This window comes from Geospiza fortis, unplaced genomic scaffold (assembly GCF_000277835.1).
Source record: "Geospiza fortis unplaced genomic scaffold, GeoFor_1.0 scaffold40, whole genome shotgun sequence".
Taxonomy (NCBI): domain Eukaryota; kingdom Metazoa; phylum Chordata; class Aves; order Passeriformes; family Thraupidae; genus Geospiza; species Geospiza fortis.
Window position 1 is genome coordinate 18,099,975 of NW_005054297.1, and position 20,047 is coordinate 18,120,021.

Consider the following 20,047-nt stretch of genomic DNA (forward strand, 5'->3'; position numbering starts at 1 on the left):
ATCTTGAATAAGGAAACTGCCAAACATCTGCTATGTCAGGATTCCGGTTTATGATGCTAAGCCATAAACAAAGGACTCTTGGCCATGATTTATGATAATCACTGGCTAGAGCTACCTGCCAGAAATTATGCCTCCAGTAATCCAATTACACGACAGAAGATAAGAATCCATGGTCAGGGCAGTTTCCAGCATAAGAAAGGCTTTTTCAATTTTTACAGGGTTTTCTGGGGTTTTTTTAAATACCAATAAAAATCCTAAGTAAATAGCTTTGTGATGGATTGTACCAGTGTGGCTGTATCTGTAATCATAATACTGAGAATCCTGTAGTAAGGCCTCAAGTCAGTAGAAGATGGAGCTTTCTTCTCATGGGATGGGATGTGTTGTTGCTTCATTTCTTTACACTGGAAAGACAGAACTCTGGAGAGTTCCTTTTTAGCAGGTCTACATGTAGTTGCACACTTGAGGGATGTTCTAGTGATGTTTTATATGTATTTTTTTGAGCTCAGATTCAATACTAGCTAGGGCGAAATAATCGGTGAGGGGACGAATTACCTTTATGCTTAAAGGTTTTCAAAGAGGAGAGAGGTTTTTTGCTAGTCTTTCCTAGACATATCCTGCTTCAGGGAGCAGTAGAGTGCATACAAAAGAAATGCTATATATTAATATTGCTTGGTAACCTATTTGCTGTGCTAGAAATCATCATAGTAAAATCTTTGTGGCATCTTAGTTTTCTGACCCTTAATAGCTGATGTACTACTTGAAAAAAAATTATTATAGTTCAAATTCTCAGTAATTTCATACAGCTAAAAGTATTTGTCTTCTCTTAAGGGTTGGGACCTCTCCTCTTGAGAAGATCAGGGAAGCAAGAAAATTAGTTAATTGTTTTAAAGAGAATGTTTAAATTCAGATCTGAAGTTTGATGTTTATTTTCATCTCATTCTGAGGGTGCAAGCTCTCCCAAAAATGAAGTATTGATGCTTTATGCAGCAGGTCAGGGATTAAAAAGACAAATTTAAATTCACTCACTAATTTAAAGTTATTCATTTATCTGGTTTTGTGATGTTTCAGTAAATGTCATCATTGCTTTATTAATACATTTAGATTTTTTTTCTGATCTAATATATTCATACACTATTTTTGTACAATAAATACTTAGTATGCAATTGTTATACAGATTAAACCCTCTCCCCATTTTACAATTGTCATTGAACTATGGGTGTTGCGAGGGAGTGAATTTTTTTCTGCATCTTAGATCAATTGATTAGTTTGAAATCAGTAATACCTAGACCAATCTTACTACCTAAAATTGTACCTCTCATTACATACAATTGAAAAAAAGAAAAGAGTAAATTAATTGGCTAAGGGCAGTGATTTTGCACAGATAGGAGCTGGGATGGTATTGGGCTTTAGTATGTTTTCTATGATCATGTGAATCTGTGTGACCATAATCATAGTTTCAAATCTCATTGTAAAATGAGAGCTAGCATTTTAGAAAAGAAATTTACTGGTAAAATGTGGTGGATGTCCTCCAGAAAAATAAAACAACTTTACAATGTTACTTTTACAAGCACTTTAATAACTCGTACCCTTGTGAAGGCTGGATATCAAATGAATGTTTCTCATTGTATCAACAATCCAGATATTTTTAAATAAAACTATAACTGTTTTAAGTGTGCATGTAATGATATTTAGGAGAATTAAATTATCTATTTGGAAAAAGAAACTTCTTTCTAAGTTTATTTCAGGATTGCATCAGCTTTCAGTTATGCCACAGCTTTTTATAGCTTGACTAGTGCTAATGATCTCATTCTCTTAACCTGATAATAAAAATAATGGAATACCTTGATTAACTTGAATGGCAGCTCATATTGATATGGTAGTTATAATTAACCACTGCAACAAGTTGCAACCCTGTGCTTTGTCTTACCTTACACAACCAAATAACTAGAATAAGATGATGGACTGATTAAAAACAAACAAACAAGTAAATTAATCAGAGAGTGTCATAATAGGGCTGTGTATAATTTCTTTAGAAAGAAATCAGCCTTCTTTGCTTTTCAGAAAACTTAAAAATAAGTGAGACCAAGCCAGTGCAGAGAGCGTGGCCAAAAATACCATCACTATTTTCACATCTCTCTACAGACCATATATAGTGCAGGCAGGAGAGGTGTTGCTGCTTTCAAGGATATCAGAACTCCCCTGAGAGGTAAAAGACTGGACAAATTTTTCTGTAATGGCAAATTTTAAAATGAGTAGACTGAGATGAGGATAACTCCTTTAAAATAGATAAATAGCTTTAGAGTACTTAGAGGTCCTTTCTCTTTGGCTGCCTTTAGCTCAGTTTGACATAGGTGGGAAATGTCAGTGCGCTCTTACCAGTTCTTCAGGCTGACTGCTTGCTCTGACATCTGTTTCGCTTCTGTTTCAAGCCCCAACCCAACCAAAACAAACAGGCAAGACTTATCAGTTTGGTAAGATACCTGCTTATGTTTCTGTATTTGCTGCAAGGTTTGAAATGCTGGAAATGTGTGTGAATGTAAATTTATACAGTTTCTTATGGTGGAACCAAATTGTCATTAAAATAAACAAGACACTATGAGACGGTATTGTTATGGTATTGTTATACTCTTATTTTATAATGCCTTTCTGCACCTAACTTCTATTTTTACCATCAGTTCACTGCAGGACAACGTCATTAAGGAGTGCAGACTCTTCAGTAGCTTCTAGTAACTAGCAGAATGAATCTTAACTGCATCATCAGCTGTTTAACTCAGTGTATCCTTATAGTGATATGTGAATCAGCATGACACTATGAAAGACAAATATGATGGTACCCTCCTAGAGTATCTGCAAAACTTGCAGGAAAGTGTAAAAGGAGTCACTGATTACTCCTGATGAAAAAGGAAATTTGTGAGATCTTAATGATAAACATGAGTTAATACAATTTTTAAGTGCATGAAACTTGAGGCTACTAAAACTAGTGCAAGACTTGCAGAAATTCAGAATAGGTTCCTTTGAGTTCAGCATATCAAATACTGACTTCTCATCATATAGTTTTCCATACGCTGAGCTAACTACTTAGAGTTAGGGCTCCTACCTACCACTTAACCAAATGTTAGTGCTAATTCTGGCATCTCCTGTAGGTGGGAGCCCAGGCAGTAGAAGAGGCTGAGTTGTTTTTCTGTTCTCTTCTAAAGTATGCTCTTAGCAAGCCAGTCTTTCAACAGACTATATATAAATTAAGCTGATGAGTCTCAGAAATGTATATATCACTCTGTTTATAGAGCTTCAATGAATGCTAATTCATTGACAAAGTGTGAAAGTGTAACTTTTCAGCTAAAAAGACTAGGTGTCAGCTCATTCCTTTGGAATGTACAGTATGTGATTATATAACTTCCTGAACTGGTGACATCACTGATGACCAACCAAAAAAACTATACTTCTGACTATGATTTCTATTTGTAATATCCTAAATATCAAAGATTAGATTAACTATTTGGCTTAGCATTTTTTGGGTAGAATTATAAACAAAAACTGCTTTAATGCATTTGAATATATCTGATTCTGGCAACCAAAAATGCTATAAAGGTTTGAAACTAAGTTCTGACTGCACTGGACTTTCAGGAGGGAAATGTAGGAAACTGTTTAAAGAAGTGGCTATTCCCTAGAGTCTGAGTGCTTGAAAGCAGGGACGTGTTTTAGCTCAGCTGATGTAATGGACACATATTCCTCAGGATGTGGCCAGTAATGAATGGATGTTTTTCATAAGTAGCTACTCTTCTAAAATAACATCAAGCTAGAGCAAGTGATAAGAAAATAAATTATTTAGTTAAGTTAGCCCTTCAGAAGATTGGAATTTTACCTTAGACTTCTTTTGCCTTCCCTGGAAATTCCGTATGTTTATCACTAGATTTAATGCTACTGTCACTAAAACACTAGAGCTTTGCATTTGATCAGACCACAGTAAAAGATTTAGAGTTCCTTACAAAGAAGGCATACAGTATCACTCAGATTTTATTTCCTCATTGTACAGTGACTGTTGTAGTCCTAAAGACAAGAAACTAGCTCTGAATATTTTCCAGCTTTCAGTGGAAGTGTTGGAAGGGCAGCTAGGTGCTGTGCCCCCACAGATTTTTGGCTCTTAGCAGTGTTCTCAAAGTATATATTACTGCAGTGTAAATCTTCAATTTCACAAAGCAGATGCTTGTAGGCAGGCTTGGCCACTGGGGCCCTGCTGGTGGTACCAAGGGCACAGTTGTGTTATTGTAGAATATGAAAGAGAGAGATGGGATGGCTGAATCCACACTACATGCATTTTGGGCAGGGTGTGATGCTAGCTGTTCCTCTTCAGGAAATAAGGAGCAAAGAGCTCATGTTAGGAAATACAGTGACTTCCCTGGCCTTCCTATGAGTGCACCCAAGCGAAAAGATTTATCTCTTTCCAGCATGATTTATCTTATTGTTTGGTGTGAGGTCTTTCTCCTGTCATTTATCTGTCCTGAGGGATAGGATATGGCTAATCCATAGACAACAAACCATCTTGATGGTGGCTTTATCCAAAACAATTTACAGGCTTCAGGGTAGTCATGAAAGCTCCCGGATAATTCACTGTGGTGCAATTGTGTAGAGCATCCCCTGGCAAAGGCAGTTCACTCTCTTGTAAACTTGTTTTCAAATGCTGCACAGCAGAGAAGTGCAAGTTCCCTGGTTTTTGAAAATTGTCTTGCATCAGTATGGAACAGTAGACTGAGTTTTATTTGGAGCCTGGGAATACACATACGCCCACTCAGTACTCCCTTGAAAGGTGTTAGCTGTGCAGAATTAGAAAAACTGCTCAGTTCAGAGCTGTTATCAGTAATTCCATTGTAGCTCCTAATTACAACTAACAGGTTTTATCAAGACCTATGAAAGTTCACACAGCTACTCTTGTTGAAGAGTTCACACTTGAATTATACAAGGAACACAAATGCTTGAGAAAATATCTCGATTAATCATAAATATCCTTTATGAAAATATGTCAATCTTAATATTTACTTTTTATTCTTTCATGAGATGTGACAATCATTGTAAATCAGCGTAAATTCTGTCTATCACTTCACTTATTTTTGCTGCTGTCTCTGATTAATAAAGGTATATAAAATGTAAAGGCAAATATAAAAAATGAGCAAAGAATCCTGAAAATCATTACTTGTTCCACATAATTTTGTTTTCACATGCTACCTTATAGTGACACATGTAATTTCACCTGTTCATTTACCAACAGTAGGTACATTGGAAAATAAATGTCTGTGAAGCAGTAAAAGAGTTTACTGCTTAAAATTTACCAATGTGATTTCTGAATGCTCTACTGGATTTTCTTGGAATTTTTTAAAAAATAATTTTATTACTGTTCAGGAAATCAAATCACTAGAGCTTAAGAAACATAATGAAAAATTTGGGAAAGGAAAAAGAAACCAAAACAAAAAGAGTCCAAGCCAAGCCTGTCTGATTATTTACCAAGGTGTACCCTTTAAAGATTTTGGAGCTTGAAATTTTTTTATAGTAGGAAAACTTAGTTAAATTAAGGACCTGATAACAATGCACAGCTTTGAAATCTTTTTTTTTTTCCCCTCAAATCTCTGCCTAAATCCTAAAACTGAAAGAAGGAAGTCTTCAGCTTTATACAGTGAACCTCTACCTCCCTTGGGCTCTTAGAAATTGCTTTTCCCATTGTGAAATAAGTACCATAGTATAAATTTGAATATTCTCTCTGCTGTGAATCATGCTTTTCAGATCCTTTTAGTAACAAATAGTTCTTTTTCTTTCAATAAAAATAATTGATTCCACCTACATTTTCTTTGGGGACTCTGTGATTACTGTCAGAACAGAAACCTCAAGTGTACCTCAAGGTATACCTCAAATACTTGTTAAAAAAAAACCTCTGTTAGTAATTAGCTGTAAGTAAAGTTCCAGAGCAGAAGCACTGAAAACAACTGGCTGTGAAAGATGTTTTTCATTGCAATCTACAAAACTATACTGAATGAATGAATGAAACTGAATTTTGTTGTGGTTTTTTTGTGTGTTGTAAGACTGACTCACTGACACTTCTTTTCTTGATACTACAGGTCTTAAAAGGAATTGTCTGACCACAAAGTGTGTAAACTGACAACTGAGATTTGTCCTTATTCAATCCCAAGACTCATTCCATAAGGAATAATTTTCATTGTACTTGAATTTCATTTTCTAATAATTCATAGTATTAATTATTAAGTCTTGTTTTTCCAGTTGTGTATTAAGTTGTTCTTAGCAGGAATACTAGGTATTGAAGAACAGTTCAACTTTCACCACCATCTCTTTATTCTGACAGAGTCATGGCCACTCTGCCCCAAAATGATGTTTTTTAAAAGCAGGAGAGTTTTTAACTTTTTCTGAATTCTTGTAGCTTTTTTCCATGGTTGTAACTAGATCTTTACATTTGTAAATAAGTTCTGGATGGACTCAGACAAATAACGTAAGCTTACATCTCAGCATAGCTGTTCTGTAAAAGCACATTAACCAGATGATCCAGTCTGGCCTGGAGTCATTTAGTAGATTAGGATTTAATAAATGGGAAAAGAATGATAAATCTGGATAGGAAATGTGCATCCTGCATCCTAGACTGCTTTCTTCAAGAGTGGCTCTGGCTCTGATCCTCAGCCTTTGGGGCTTTCCTGGCCTAACAGTAAATGGCCTGGAACTGTAGAGCTGTGGTTCAGGTCCTAAAGTTGTGATATAGCAAAGGCACTGCTAACTTGCTAATTACTGTGCCTTTGCAGGGAGAAGGGGGCAGTGGGACACAGTGCTGTCATGTGATTTGTTGCTGCCATTGGCAGAAGACTCAGTATTTGGGATTGGACCTGGCTGCCAAATTTGGGATGAGCAGTTACTGTATGATGCCTCTCTCTTCCCCCTTCTGGAATGCTGACAAAAGGTGGACGAAATAAATGTCTTGTGTTTTCTGTGTATGGATAAAGGGCTTGCACAGGCTAGAGGTGGTCATAGAGCATGCCCTGTCTTTTTCTTCTGTATCCCTGAATTTAGAGCCAGAACCTAGTAGTGTGAGGATTTGCACAGTGGAATTGGAGCTCGGATTGCACCTTACAGTCAACTGAGCAAATGCAAGTTGGTTATGTGCTCCTAACTGAGAAATGGAATTCTGTTTCATTTTGGACTGGTACACTAGAAATACCAGTTTTTTCTCCTCACACATTTTCAAAACTCTGGGCTCTTGTTTCACTTAGAAGATTGAACATTTCCTCAGTTTTGACCTTGACCAATGAAAAAAAGCCCCACCTTGGTACTCATAAATGTAATAGTACACTATTCAGAGTTTCTCTATTTAAAATATATGCCACTGGAGAACAAGAAAGTGATAAGTCATTAAGTTTTCTGATAACTCATTAAAAAGGAGGAAATATGCAATAAGATTTCTCCTGTCCCTGACTATTTTCTTTAGTCATGTTGAATCTAAAGTCAAGTTTATTGACTGTATATTAAAGTTTCCAAGCAGGAAGTTAAAATTCAAAAATCTGCCACTGGAACCAATGATGGGTTTAAAGGAAAGCAACTGGGCCAATTGATTAAGGCCTCGACCAGCAACAGTGAAAATCATGTATCTCACTATGTGGAGTGATGAAGGAACCTGAGGTTGGCACTGGTGCGATGTCAGATCACAGGCTATGTCTGGGAAGCTGGAGAGAAAAATGGTGAAAAAAGAAGGCAAAATTTCTTGATGTTGTAGCCATCAGGCCCTTAGATGATTTGGAGCAAGTTGCTTGTCTATGCTTGCTTACCTACCTCAAAAGTGGCAGTATTTTTGTCTTTGAAGAGCTTCCTCATTGTTCTAACATTGATCAGATTTTCTTCAGCTTCATGCATTTTGAAGTAATTGAAAATCTTTAGCTCTAGAAAAGTTGAGATGTTTTAATATTAGCTAGGTAAACATGAAAAAGCTTGAATGAATGGTAAAATTGAGTTCCAGACACTGACAGCTATAAGTATGTTGTAGCTACATACATTCGCACTTCTAGTGAAACCCTTACATAGGATTGGTAAATAAGTATTACTAAGATAAGCCTGACTCTGGTGAATTGCATGAAAAACAGCTGGCTTTATAATTCCACAGATGTTTTAGAAACCTTGCACCCTCATCCTGGTTGCCATCTCTGAATTTTAAGTCAGGTTTTTCTATTATTTTTGGCACAGAGACGTCTTTCTATCCTAAATAATAAAAGATTATCCTTCAGAAAGGATACCAGGATTTTCATATTTCTTGTCCTGTTTTCTCACTCCTTGAGGAGAGAAGATGTAATAACCTCCTCCTTGTTCAGATACAATCAGCAAAAACCAAATGAAAGCATGACATTTACAGTGAGTTATGGGTAAAGTTATAGGCCTGTCACAAAACAGTAGTGTCATGCTGGGCCATTGATCTGTGGTCAGTCAGAAAGATTTATTAACGCTTCTGCTTTTAAGCTTTAGTGTTGTTGCACTGGAATTAAAAGTAGTTACCTGATAAGCATGTGGCTTGCACTAAGCAAAGCACTGTCGGCTAGAGATGGTCAGTCATAAATTAAAAGCAGGATAGGTTTTTTTTCAGTTTGCTTCTTGCAGTTATTGACACTTGTGCTTCAAAATGCTTTTGGAATTGATTCACAAATATCCTTCTGTCTCTGCTGAGGAGAACTAAGAAAAGTTTTGGAGTTTCCCCTGGGAAGTATCATGTTGCAAAGTACTGCTTACTAACTTCTGCAAAACCAGGAGCCAGGGTTTGGTGTGCTTTGTGAAGCTTGAACAGCACAATTCTGCAGTGTTCTTGGGCAATAGAGGAAGGAAAGCTGACAACTGCTATGCACCAGGACTACCAGTCTGCATAACTATATTTCTCCCTGTTTCGCTAGTCTAAATTCTTACTAATCAAAACTACCATTATCTGGACAGCCCAAGTGATCAATTCCTTTCCCTATCAAAATCCACTTTTAGAAACATGACTCTGAAACATCTGAGGAAATCAGAAATTTTCCCCAGAACTGCTGCTTTGGAATGAAATTTTGTGGTATTTTTTAAAGAATTTCAGAGAATGGAAATGCCCAGATGGGTGTTATGATCCCCTGGACATAGCATTCCTCAGCATCAAGAAGAGTGGTGGTGTCAGGATTCTCCACTGCAGTCTCTCAGCATTGTTTGACTGCTGAATGTATGTACCTGTAGGCAAAAGCTGGAGCTGATGGCATTTAAACTGGCTGCTGCAGAACTGCATAGCATAACTGTAAATGAACTCTTTCTACTCCAAAAAAAATTGAGTTTAAACATAACCTTTATTATGGACTGATAATCACTGAAAAGCAAGGGCTTTTTGCTATTATAACGTATACAGCCAGAATGACATACAGCGAAGTCTCACCGACTTTGTTACACTGTTTCATTTATGGATTTTGTTTGGAAAAGCTAACTTGTTAAGTAGGAGTGCGTGGGCATATGGATTTGTTCCATTCTCATGGTTCTAAGACTAAAATTTGAGGCAATGCTTCTTGGAAATGAGCTGCCTCATCCCTGTAAACTCCACTCTCTCAAAAGCCAGCAAGGGGATCTCAGCAGTGGAACTTTCATTTCACTTAATGCACAGTAAACTTCTCCAGGGACATACTAAATAACAAACAACATTTTTCTTGGAGCACTGAGTATCCTATCACCAAATCAGTTATCAAACAATATGTATCAAGTCTCTGGTTGGATTTTTCAGCAACAATAATAATTGTAATATGGTATGATAATCTTCAACTTTTAAAGGGGTATTTCCTGAGACTCTGAGACAAAATTCCCTCGTTTTTGAGGTACTATATATTTTTAAACAATCCAATCTAGTCTTTATTTTTCAGATATCTTGACATAGCTGTCTTACAACTTTTATGTGCACTTTTTGTTCAAAATGTTGTCAATGTATCAAATAAATTAAATTACATGTCCTGTAGAAACTGAAGACTTTCTGAGGGAGTTCAAAACTGAGTTGGAATTTTGTGATATAGTTGTTCTTTTTAGCTCTTCAAATGCTGAGAACCTCATTCTGCCAAATCACCTATTAAGTGCTTAAACAGGAGCTTTTATCAACGTTTTTTCAGCATTACAACTATCTAGCATTACACTATCTAGTGCCTTACCATTTACCTATTTTAAAAAGACATCTGCTGTGCTGTGTTGTTGAACGTTGCCAGGTTTGATTGCTAGCCAGAGCCTGTTTGTCCTTTAGTCACTGACAAATTCGTGACTGCGTTCCAGAGATGTGACAGATAATCAGCTGCCTTACAGTGTCGGTAAAAGGTAACCCTGACCTTTCCTACAAATAATTAGTGTCAATTATAGTCCCCACCTACATCCTTTTCACCGCCGTGGTGGAAAGAAAACCAGGCTTTTTTCCTTTTTTTGTTCTAAGAACAAAAGTAAATTTTAGCGATCCAGGGCCAGAATTTTCTGCCTAATTTGAATATTGAAATATATCAATCTGGGAAACTACTGTAGATTTTGTTTGGTTATGTATTCTACCTCTTGTATGGATGTTAGGATACCGATTTCTAAAAAGATAAGGTGCTTGAAAGAAATTCCAGATGAGGAACAAATAAACTGAAGTGGTCTTGGGTAGATGTTGACTTTACCTGTTGATTATTGGCAGAACACTTGAAAAATTTTATTACACCAAACCAAGTACTTGAAAATAGTACACTGAACTAATTTCATTTCATAGACATTAACTGCGTAGCTCTGAAGATCCCAAGAGCACTGTTAACACCCTTCTGAAACGTTGCTTCAGACTGATCTTTCCATGACGTTCCCTGTTTCTGATAAGCAAGAACGCCTTTGTGATCCTGCTCCTGAAAAGTCAGTTACAAAGGGTAGGAGCCTGGCACTAGGGACTCGGAATTCCTTTGGTGCGTGTTCCTGAACATGTGTGATGATGAAACTGCATGCAGCAATGCTATATGGCTAATTAGCTTGAAATTGGATTTTGCCTCCCAAGTAACTTTTATGTGGCTGAAAATTCTGAAGCTGTGCTATATATCAGATGTAGCCTGATGTGGTGTAGAAATATACAGTTCTTAAGGCTTTTCTCCCTCTGATGCAAAAGACATTTATTGAGCATAGATAGCACTTAAATTACAAGTTTATGCTATAGCGTTTCTCAGAAGCGGTGATAAATGGCAGAATTGTATACAGGGGTTTACTCTTTCAGGGGTTTTATGCCTTTTGTTAGTATTTGCTGCAAAAGAGACTGGTAAAGGCCTTGATCCAGCAGAATTATAGCACCTTTATTACCAAGCATTTTTCCACTACTACATATTATTTCTAGAACTGACATTGTCTTCCTTTGTCTTTCCTAAGATCAAAAAATATAAATTCTCTTCTTTGCTTGTATTTTTTTATGAAAAGGGTAATTATATCAATGCCATCAACTGCATGGGCAAGAAGCAATAAAAACATAAGCATTGCAAACCAATTGAGTCATCTGATTCAGGTTAGTGCAATGTATGCTTCTCCTTATCTACTTTATCTTGTCTTTCCTTGGAGCCACATAGGTCATTTATTCTGACTAATGAAGGAAATAACATTGGATACCACCTTTGACAGTGAGTGATGAGTGCCCAAGGCACAACTGCATTAACTGGGAGTGTATTGTTCATCTTGGTTTTAGCCTGCTAAAGAGTTGGAAGATAGACTGTCGAGTACCAGGGGTGTTTCACTGTGCTGTTTCTATTCTTTCACTGTTATTTTATCAATAGGGTAGTTTCATTGGATCTTGACTCCCTTAAAAAGTGATACTTCTTGTTATAAAATGTGTAATTTTCATCAGTCCAAATCTCAGATTATCAGTGGGTGGGCAGTATCTGCTTTTAATCTGTATGTGATGCTGTCCTTTAAAATCCTCACCCTGTTTTTTCCCTGCTTTCAAGTATATTAGTTGCTATGGAAACAACATCAGTGTTGTGAGCTTCTAAATCTTGAATACATTTGAGTCTCTTGTTTTCTTTCCTCTTGTTTATATACAGTGGTTCTTTCCCTCCCACTCTAAATCTGCAGCTCGTTTCAGAAAGTGATGCTGACCAAACTCTCCACTGCTGCTTCCTTAAAGTTAAATGCTAGGAGTCTGTAGTATCCAACCATTCTTATATCAGAGATTCTGATACTACTTTTTGTGTTTCTGCTGATCTGAGTCTGATTCTATTTGGAGAAATCAAAGACCTAAATTTTTGTGCAGAGAGTAATAAATATCTATAGTAATTGAAAAACAAAAACTTAGACAATTGTTTTTTCTTGTATCACAGAATGGTTGAGGTTGGAAGGGACCTCTGGAGCTTGTCTGAACCAACCCCCCTGCTTTAGCAAGACCATCTACAGTCAATTGTCCAGAAGTAATCCAGAAGGCTTTTGAATATCTTCTATAACAGAAATGCAACACCCACTGGCCAACCTGTGGCAGTTCTCAGTCACCCTCACATTAAAAAAGTGTTTTCTAATGTTCAGAGAGATTTTTCCATGTTTCAGTTTGTGCCTGTTGTCTCTGATCCTGGATACTACTGCATGCAGTAGTCTCTAACTCTGGAGTTAAAGGCTCCTTGCACAGGGAAGCCCAGAACCAGACACAGTTCTGCAGCTCTGAAGGGCTGGCCTCACCAGCACTGTGGAGAGAAGGATCACATTCCGATTTGAATATTTCACCTTTCCCCACTCTAGTGTGAAGTCTAGATTAAGTTTCTATGATAAACTCTTAATATAAGTGAGGTACCTGATGGAAAACTGGCAACAGACTTTTTAATATAGTCATGTTTTGTAATTTTATACCTATTGATTGAACCATGCTCAAGACCAAAACTTAAGACAGAGTTGAAAGTCAGTTCAGGCTAAAAGGAAGTGAGTGTTAAATTAAGTTTAAGGAGCCAATCCATGGCCACACCAAATGAGAAGGCAATTGTAATCTAGAAGTACTGTAACAAAAAAGCTGATTCACTTCCTAGAATAAAGGATATATCTGGCAGGTGGTCTGCTAAAGTTCCTAATGTGCTATGTTATCCTCTAGAGAAAAAAAATAAGCTACCAAAAAAGTACAATTGTTAACCTCTAAGCGGAGGTAGATGCTGCTATTTGTTTAAGCAATTCTGGAATGCTTTGGCATTGTTTCACTTCCTAGCGCAAAAGAAGAAATGACCTCTTCATGAAAAGAATGCAGTGGATAAGCTGGTTGCTACCTTATCAACTCTGCTATTGTAGTTATGCCAGCCAGACCTGTTAGCGTGACTTAGACATACCCTGCTATGGCATTTACACTTTGTCAGAAGTGTTTTGAGATTGATTTGTGACCTCATCTGGCATAGAGAGATGCTGCCAAGTTCTCAGAATTGATAAAATTTATGTCCCCTTTCCAAGTTTATTTAAAATTTCCTGTCTTCAAAGAACTTGGAAAAATATGGTGGTTTGCTACCTTTATCATGCTTATTTGCTGCTGCTCTTCCCATTCATCTGCTCTTTCCAAATCTCATTGCTTCTAACAAATGGTAATCTGAAATACCACAGCTACTGGCATTTCTTTCTGATACTTTTGAGTTTAGGTTTTAAATAGTGATTTTTCCAGGGGACACTGTGAAAGTAAGAAAATGCTGAATTCAGGGTATGCGGAGTCTAACTGTAATAAAGGGCAGATCTTTACATTTTCTCTGGTTAGGTCTGAGGAGAGTCAGAGACAGATTGGACTAGCCCAACATGCTCTCTATCACATAATAAGCCAATCTAATCAGGCCAGAACAACTCTTTTGAGATGAGAGCCACAAGTATGGTCATGTCTAGGGAAGTGCTCTCTATTTTTAGTAAGCTGATTCTCAGCATTGCGCAATGTTGAAAGTAATGGGTGGGGAAGCTGGAAAGAGATCATTTGGGGTTGATTTTGTTACTTAATTTCTTCTTTGTTTTTCCTATGCCAGATGGAATGAAGTTAGATTGGTCAGAGGTATATTAAGAAGAATACTTACTTTTTGCTGAGTAGTAGTGCAAGGGGTAGAAAAATACAACTAAATGCAGGTGGCTGAAAGAGATTGAGGCTATAGGGAAAAAAAGAATATAGATATGAACAAACAAATCTTAAAAAAAAAAAGGATAACAGTCCCCATCCTAATTATTAGCAATGACTCAGCTATCTCTAGATAGTTCAAGATGTACAAAAATAGAGCAGTTTGAATTGATTCTTGTTGGTCTAGGTCTTTGTGCCAAACAGACCTGAGGTAGGATTCATGAGGTGGTCTAGATCAGTTGTAAAAGCCTCTTGCAAAGCATTTTCAAGAATTGTGGCAGCATGTGAAAATCAATGTTCCTGCCCCATTTTTCCACTGACAAACTCTTCTTCCTGTCATTTCTGTTCCATTTCTCACAACTGATATTGTAGTTAGATTAGAGGCTAAGAATTGTTTCTCAAAATGGAGGAGAGGAATGCATATCCTAATTACTGGAGTATGAAAGAACAGCCCATGAAGTGGTATGAAGCAATCTTTAGAAATGAAGGGACAGCGAATTGGGAATACAAGGGCCTGGGGCTTTCTGGCAGCTGCTCTCAAGGAGTTAAAAGCTGAAGCAGTGATTTAAGGAAGAGGATGTGATGCCAGTGGACACTGGCAATAGCCCAGGGATGTGGCTTCAGGTTTGAAGGAAGGAGAAGGTGATGAAGGATAACAATAAGGGATAGATAAAAGTTTCAGATTTATGTACCAAAAATGGAGGAAAGAGGAGGCTTGGAGGCTGATAGCTTATCTTCCTAAACATCTAAAAGTGATGTTTGAGAAATACTCACAAATTTTCATCATAGAGGAGTTGGCTGTTGGTGTCTAAGCAAGGGGAATAACCTTTGTCCTGGATATTTGTTCAGTACGCTTCCTCTATAAATTCAATATGTGAGGAACCTCTTACTGAGAAGTTAATAAAATTTTCACTTAAGAATTCTGTTTGCCCTACTCTTGGAGAAAAGATGGGAAAAAAGTTCCTTTTCATTATGTAGCTATCAATCTCAAATTTATATTTTTCTACACAAGTGTAGAATGTTCAGTAAGACTTCATAATGTGTGCTGCCAAGTTTGGTTTTCCAATAGAGTGGGAAGCATAAAATTTCTAGCACTGTCAGCAATTCAGGCCTCTGCACTGAGTCTGGAATTTGATGTTCACAGGAACTCAGGCTTGTAGGGTTCTCCAGTTCATAACAGAGGCAAAACTTGATTTTTTTTGGGTTCTGGAAACTAGGTGGCCTGGGGTGCTCTTCAGGACTTCATCTGAACCCTTGCTTAGGGCTATGAATTAATGTACTTATTTAATGGAACTGTTAGCACATGACACAATCAGGACTGGAAATCTTTCAAGTACAAATTGACCAGATAAACTATTAATTGTCTTGACAATATCCTTGGCATTTTCTGAAAGCACAGTGCATTTCAGCAGCAGTTTCTCATTTTTTGTTTTGCTTTAGGTCATAGTTGACCTCTTGGTGCTATTTCCAAAATTCTGAGGATAACTTTAAGACACTTCTTTTCTGTGTGTTAGTTTCGCTTTGAAGGCTTGCTATTTTCTCTTAAAACTGCATGTTTAAGCATTCGTTTTTGGGAGCACATTGAATATTAAGTCTTTTTGAGCTCAAGTTCACATTTCTTCTCTCAAATACCATCTTAAAGATCTGGAAATGGAATATTTGTCCATACTATAGTTCTCCTGATTTAAAATCTGCTCAACACCGTAAAATTTGAGGTGTTTTCTTGGTGTAAGTGAAAACAAAGTTATACATGTGTTATAGTGTGTGTGTGTATATATATGTGTATAGCTTTTTAACTTACGTAATGCATTAAATAATCCAATTTCATAGCCCAGCAAACAGAAAGAAAAAAAAAAGAGTCTATTTTAGATTCTTTATTATCTTACTTAAAATGCAGCAGAAATTAATCCAAAACTGTATGTCCAAACAGCTAAAAAGCACCTTAATTTAATTTTTGTAATGTAATATTTTGTATTTGAGGCAGTTATACTTTCACTGTTGCCTTTTTACTAAATTACATCAGAAAGTAAAATACTAAATGTAGGATAGGAAATAGTGTGGAAATTGCTCCAGGAATCCACTAGTATTTTTAACCCTGGTATAAAACATGAGGGAACTAGTCTTATTAGGTTAAGACTCTTTCATCTCTAATTAATTACAAAAGGGCTTCAGGGTTTCCTTTTAAAATTCTTAAATATTTGCTTTTAAGAAAAATCAAAGTTAGTTCTCTCTTTTCTGCTTTTTCTATGGCTGTACTCATGTGGTGAGGAATGTGTCTTAAAGGGCAACTGTGAATAAAATATTTCCTGTGATAAGAATTTCCCAAATAGACTCAGGAAAATGTTTCTGCAATGCTCTTGTGATTGTTTTATTTAAATGCATGGCACATCTTAAATACTTAAATCAACTCATTGCTCTATTCAATCTAGATAGAATTCTCTGTCAGCGTCTTTGCCAAGTATGTCACTGAATCCACAGTATAGAAAAATTCATCAGAGTTGTTATTGATGAGAACCTGAAAAGGCAAAGCCAATAACTGGAGTTGCACTCAGTGTTCAGTAGCTGGAGAAGCTACAAACAAGTTTGACTCTGGATAAAATGAACTCTTTATGTCTGAATTCCAGTTTACTCGTCTACAGGTTGTGTCTCAGGCCGTTAATTATAGTAATGTCTTGGGAATTGGATATCAGTGCTCTTTTTCATAGGCTTGTCATCACCTGGAACCTTGGAAAAACAACATTAACTACCCTGTACTTCAGCATACCTGCCTACAGGTATTCATTGTTTTATCTACTGCTTTGCATTCAAGCAAGCTGACCAAACAATATTAAAAAACAAAAGTCAGTCTCTTTAAAACTGAGAACTTTGATAGATGATGGTTACTTTATGATTATAACAGTCCAATTTGCCTTTATAAGTCTTTCTCATTTCAATATACCATCAAGTGATTACAGAAATTGAATGAGGGTCAGAAAGTGGGTAATTGTTAATGATATTCAGGATGGCTGAACACTAGGTGTTTTCCATAAGAATAATTTCAATGCCGTGCAATAAATGAAATGCTGATTTTAATATAGTAATTGCTTCTTAACTTAGGATCTACTCTTTTGACATTTCCTGTCCAAAAGTGACAATGCCTTTTAATATGTTACTGTTCATGCTTTTAAAACAGTGTTAGAATGCAAATTAATGATTCATAAACCAATGAATTTTAATGAAATGTATGCAAATCACACTTCTTGAGTTGATTTAAGAATTAAGTGTTGCCTTGATGGAGGCATATGTTTTATACCGTATGGAGCTGGTTTGAGACAGCTGCAAACCAGTTTGTGAAGGAAAATAGGACAGGCTAAACTAGAGTGATGAATGATCTGCCGATACAAGTATCTGGAGATAAGGCTGAGAATAATGTTACTTCTGTCCCAAAACTGAAGACTTTTAGCAATGTTCTGGTGAAGAATTGGTGAATACTAGTTTCCTTTCAGCTCTGATTGCTCTGGTATGAGCGACTGTTCTCCAGGTACTAGAGGTGAGATCAGGAAGCTCATTTGAATTAACGTGGGAGTAGGATTTGAGCAAAGATACCAAATGATGTGTTCTATTTTCAGCTCTGTTCTCATACAGCAGGCAAGTGGTTATCTTCAAGCACTTAAATACTCATTGTAGGGTCAGTATGACTCTATGCCTTGCACTTGCATTTTTATGTAAGGGGAGCATGCTAGCAGCCCTGATTTCAGCTGCCTGGTTCTGGAGCTTTCCTAGAAGCACAGACATACCAGTGTAACTGAGCCTGGGGGGACTACAGAGGTTATTCAGTCTCACAGCTTCACTGTGGGTTCAGTTCACATCCTTTGACGTTATGGTTTTAGTCGGTTTTGCCAGAAGAAATTTTATGACTGTGCAGAGCATGCATCAGAAACTGTTTCGAGGACTTCTGTGGAGCTTTTAGGTAAACTCAGGTTAGCTTCTCACAATTGTGCTTTAATTGTTTGCTGAATTGGAGCCATAATCTCCACTTGGGTTAAGCCTCTTCTAATTTCTGCCTAATCACTTATAAAACTGCAGAGAAGGAATGGTTGCCTGTACATGTATATTGTTAAGTCCTATGAGACACTGCAGGAAAAAGCTCCATCATCCTTTTCTGGATAAAAGTGTGCCTGCATTACAGACAGAGTTCTAGATTCCTAAGTATTGAATTATGAGCTTGAAATCTTAAAACAGTCTTTTATAAAAAAAAAAATTCAAACACATTTTAATGGATATACTTCTACTGTACTTTCAGATGCCTGCATATGTCTAGATACAGAGATATGGACAAACATCCTGAAACCTTTCCAAGCTGTAACATGTTGTTTAAAAACTCATAGCCTTCCAAAAGCTATTTTAGCCTGTCTGTCGACAGTATTGTGATAGTAACTGCACTTAGTGCAATAAAGCGAGAGAAAACCTGTTTGTGTCTTCCCTTACTGAAGAGCATTTTTAATCTTTTTTAAAGTCAGCGACTGTATCAATGCATTAAAAAGAAAGATGGATGTGCAGTCTCTCATGTTGCTTATTAACAAAAAAAGTTAGTGAACCAATCATGGTGAAACAGCCTGCTCTTGTAATGCAGGCTGGTTTTGTTTTAATACTTAGTATGTAAATAATTACTTCAGTAGTTTAATGTTTTCCAGGCAAAAGCTTCAGAATTGTGTTGCCAAATCAGCAGACATCCCTTTTTGATCAAAAATGAGTGTTGAACAGTAGTCATGGCACCAAAAGTATGTGTTTGAGTCACGGGAGCAGGGAGTACTTTCACCAGATGCTAGAACAGACTCTTAGCCCCAGCTGGAGTTTGAGAGATGTGGACATACACCCATCTTTTTTAAGAAGGCTTAGAGACAAAGAAACAAGACTAAATTAGCATTTGTGTTGAAGCACCTGTATAAATATACTGGAATGTTTCAGCTCCAACACCTCTGAATTCTAAACACAATTCACTTACTTGTTTCCTTGTGAGCCCCTCCAAGGTCACTTTCACAGAGCTCAGTACTCACTTTCAGAGAAATTTAGACAAGGAAAAGAGGGTGAAAGATGCTGAAGGAAGAAATGTGTAAAATCCACTCAAGTGGACCTTAGTTCTCTGCCCAGGACTCCACAGTGACACTACTGCCCTTGGATCCTGAGAGCAGCAAATTCACTAGGAGGGGTGGAGCAGCAGAGCTTTGTCTACAAGTTGTATTTAGAGGCAAAAAATCTGCTGTAGCCCTAGAAAAGTAAAACTGAACAAGGAAATGCAATTATTTCATACATGTATTAAATCAATCCCTGGTAACAACTGGGAAGTTCTGACCAATACTCAGAATTCTTTGGTATGAAATGCAGTATGATTGCTTAAATACATTTAATGCTTCTAAATGACTTTTTGAGAACTTTAGGCTGATGGGTGTTGCTTGTACTGTCTCTCTTATATTCCTGACTCCTTAGGCTGTTGAGATATGTGTTCATGACAGGTCTCGAAGAGCAGATTTTTTTATGAGCAGTTTTAAATTCTTCACAAATGTCTCCTTTGCTTCCTACTTCTAACTGAAATGAAAAAAAAAAACCAACGTGTTATTCTAAATAGAATAAAATTGATTTACATGGTAATTTCAATGTGCAGCCTTTGAAAGTTGCATAACAAGCAGCAACCTTTAACCTTTAAGAATTGTGATGTCAGGGGTTAGGTTATTGTGAATGAATGGGGACTTAGGCTTTACTGTCGAAAAACCAGCCGACTATTGTATAATGGCTATCCCTCATGTCTATTTCCTAGGTAAGGATTATTATTTACCCTGAATGCTTACACAGTTCCCTGTCAATTTTGGCGCTTCTGTTTGGCGCAGAGAGGCCGCGTTCGCGCGGTGCTTTGCAGCCCCGGAGCGCGGGTGGCTCGGAGCGCTGCCCGGTCGCCGCTCGGAGCTCGGTGCGGGCGCTCCGCGGGCGCGGTGCCGGAGCGCC